Source organism: Piliocolobus tephrosceles, unplaced genomic scaffold (genome assembly GCF_002776525.5).
Source record: "Piliocolobus tephrosceles isolate RC106 unplaced genomic scaffold, ASM277652v3 unscaffolded_44931, whole genome shotgun sequence".
Taxonomy (NCBI): domain Eukaryota; kingdom Metazoa; phylum Chordata; class Mammalia; order Primates; family Cercopithecidae; genus Piliocolobus; species Piliocolobus tephrosceles.
The window spans coordinates 1-3,568 of NW_022329789.1; the positions used below are offsets into that span (position 1 = coordinate 1).

General features: G+C 19.8%; 1 long non-coding RNA gene across 4 annotated transcripts; it reads right to left on the bottom strand.

The window, feature by feature from the left end:
- Positions 1–254: 254 nt before the first annotated feature.
- Positions 255–2,270, bottom strand: LOC113224483. Of its 4 annotated transcripts, none has more exons than XR_003309203.1 (4): positions 2,131–2,270; positions 1,787–1,879; positions 1,492–1,679; positions 255–1,379 (listed from the first exon to the last, which is right to left on the bottom strand). It is a non-coding gene; the product is annotated as an uncharacterized LOC113224483 (long non-coding RNA). The 4 variants fall into 4 exon arrangements; XR_003309204.1 differs by having other exon boundaries at positions 2,205–2,262; XR_003309201.1 differs by having other exon boundaries at positions 256–1,379; positions 1,828–1,879.
- Positions 2,271–3,568: the final 1,298 nt, after the last annotated feature.

The following is a 3,568-nucleotide window of genomic DNA, read 5'->3' on the forward strand; positions in this document are numbered from 1 at the left end:
TATAAATTCAAAATGAATATGGAAAACTTGATAAATATAAAAAAAAATCAAATACTTATTTTATAAAAGCATCTTAATACACAAACATAACAATTGATAAGCAAAAACCGATGAACATTTACCGCAAATGTTCATATATAATTTTTTTTTTTTTTTTTTTTTTTATTATTTTTTTTTTTTTTTTTTTTGCATGCGTATAAAGCATAAAAATATAATATCAAATGTGCAACTTATAAATAAAATAACATTTAATTATTAATGTGTTACATGCGCTAAATAACACAACATGATTAATTAAAAAAAAAAAAATTAACAAAAAGTTACTAAACCTAATAACTCTACATTTACGAAAAAATAAAGTTATTAAACAAGCACGACACAAAAAACTATTCGTTAAAACTAATATAACATTATGTTCATTGTCAAAATACACTCACAAAAATGAAACCGTGATAAACAATAACCAAACTAAAAAACAACAAAAACAACAATCGAATTAACGAAAATTAGTATATACGTAACATATAATGAGCATAACGAACAACAACAATATGAGTTATTCATATAAATTCTTGTCTTTTACATTGTTGTAATTTTTTTTTTTTTTTTTTTAAATATACAATGCATAAATGTGATACAAAAACTACAAGCCTTATTAATATTGTAACATACAAAAAAAAAAAAAAAAAAAAACATTAAGTTTTTTTCCGAATGCATATAAGAACTATATTAAAATACTTACACACTTGAAAACTAATAATTCAGTTTTAACCTAAAAAATAATACAAACATTAAAAGTGAAATGTTATAAGTATATAATTTAAGCTTGTAATTGTATATTGGTACTATTATATATATTCTTATGCTTTTTTATTTAAATAAGTACTACATATTCAAAAATATGCCATTTTATGTCGTTATAGTAATATTATATTTATTTCTTAAGTTGTAATTTTTTAATAACATTTTTTTGACAAATACAGTGTTAATATCGTCACTTTAGATATTGACAATCTTGACACTGCTTACATGTTTATTCTCTACTATTGTCATCATTACTATCTTCATATTCTGATCATTTTTATGTAAATTATAATTTTTATATTTTTTACTCAATTTTTAATTTCAACATACTATCTTAGTAATACCTTAAAGTTTTTTTCCTTTATATCGTTTTATATTTAATATTTTTATTCAATGAATGATTGATTGATAGATTGATTACTTTTAATACATGGTTATTGGTTTTAAACTTGTCATAGTCTGGTCTCTTCATATTCACTACTTTCTCCCAAAAAACTAGAATTATTATCCTCATCTGGAGATTCATCTTCAAAAGATAACATTGGCATTAATTGAAAATCGTCCTCAATTGGTTGCTATAAAAAATAAAAATATGCGTAACAAATAGTTTTATGCACACTTTATAAATTTTATATAACTATATATATATGTAACAAATGTATTTATATATATTTATACTAATCTTACATTGTTTATCATTCTGTATAGACATATACATATAAATATTATTATAATTAACACTATAAAATATGTTAACAGAATAAAAACAGTCACATGATGAGGTAACAACTGTCCATAATTAATAGGCTATATAGTAACGTTTCACAAGACTCTATGTAATAATATTCCAGTTTCATTTCCATTTTCCATATTATCTGTAAAACACAGTATATTACTTTTTTTTATATATATTGTAGTCAAACATAGTTAAATGAATTTAATTCGTTTTTTAAAAAAAAAAAAATATTATATGTTTCATTACATGTATTTGTAAGTAGAGTACTTAAGTTTTGATTCTCATACTCGTTATCAAATGGGTCACCTTCTGCCATTATGATTAGTTATATTTTCAAATCTGTAAACAAAATAAAAATACATAACATGTTAAAAATAGCTACTATATTATTATGTCTATATGTGTTACATTATTATAAATTTTTTTTCATATGAAAATTATAATATATAGTAAGTTTAAACAATTAAATAGGATCAAAAGCTTTCAATAAAAATATATATACAACAAAAATGTATTATATCAAACATAAAAAATAAAATATTAAGCCTGTTTATATTTTTATGTATTCTAAAAAAGTTCATAGTTTTTACTTAACGAAAAGCTATACGACAAATGCAATATTATGAACTTAAATTGTGAAGCAATAATTATAATGCATGATTACTTTTATTATATGTATTATGAATGATTCTATTTGCAATTATAATTATATGTTGTATATATGTTAATATTATGTAAAAAAATACATAAATACAATAATATAAAACTGTTAAATCTTCAATATTTAATGAATTTTAAAACATATGTATATGTATATGTATATATATATATATATATATATATATATATATGTGAGCGTATATATACGAACATGTATATAATCGTATTACGTATTTTGTTTTACATATAACAATTAATATTTTCAAAAAATAAAAATATATAATATTAATTTTTAGTAATATGTTAATACATACAAATTTATGCGCATATTAACTTTTCTTTATAATCCAATACAAATGTTTAACATAATCAAACATTGCCATTATATATAATGCAACAATTTATAATCTCTTGTACATTTTTTAAATGATATTTGTTGAGCTTTTACAAATGAAAATGAAAAACCATTAACGACATACAGACACAAAGAAGGTACCCTAACTATATATTTATATTTTACACTGTATAAAAAAAAAAAAAAAACGTGTTTTACAATATTTTAATAAATATTTATAATAAACTATTTTGTTTCCTTATATTCAAATTAAAACATGTATATATATTACATTTTCAAATGTTATACTTTTATACCATTTTTGATCAATTCCAAAAAGTTTACATATTTCATAAAAAGAATAAAATAATTTGTGTCCATTATATTTGCATGTGTTTTTATCTAAATTTTTATTATAAGTCTTTGTCTCACGTTTTATTTATTTTTAAATGTGACAAATAAAAATCGCTACTTATATAGGCAACTGTAAGTGACCATGTTTTCTACAATTGCTTTTACTTAAATTATTAATATTATAAATGTTTTTTTTACTTATGTAGTTTCAAATATAGTAAATAAAATTCGCAAATTACATAACCATTCACACTGATTCTGCTTAAACCACTGTCAAATATGTATACATATACACATCAATTCAATATACGACAAATGTAATATTATAAAAGTATTATATATTTGTTAAAAAAATACATTGTAAATAACACATGTATCAATTTATAACGTTAATTTTGTATAACAAAAAAAAAAAAAAAAAAAAAAAAATCTTCGCATACAATTAAATATATTATAATTTAAAAAGGTTTTATTATGTCATTTTTTTTTTTTTTTTTAGTATAGAAAATGTATGTTTTTACTTTATATTATTACATGTTAACTATTTTATTTGAAATATGAATAATACGAATATTATTTATTATGTTAATTACCACTATTGCTAACATTACTATTGCCAACATTACTATTGCTAACATTACTATTGCCAACATTACTATTGCCAACATTACTATTGCCAA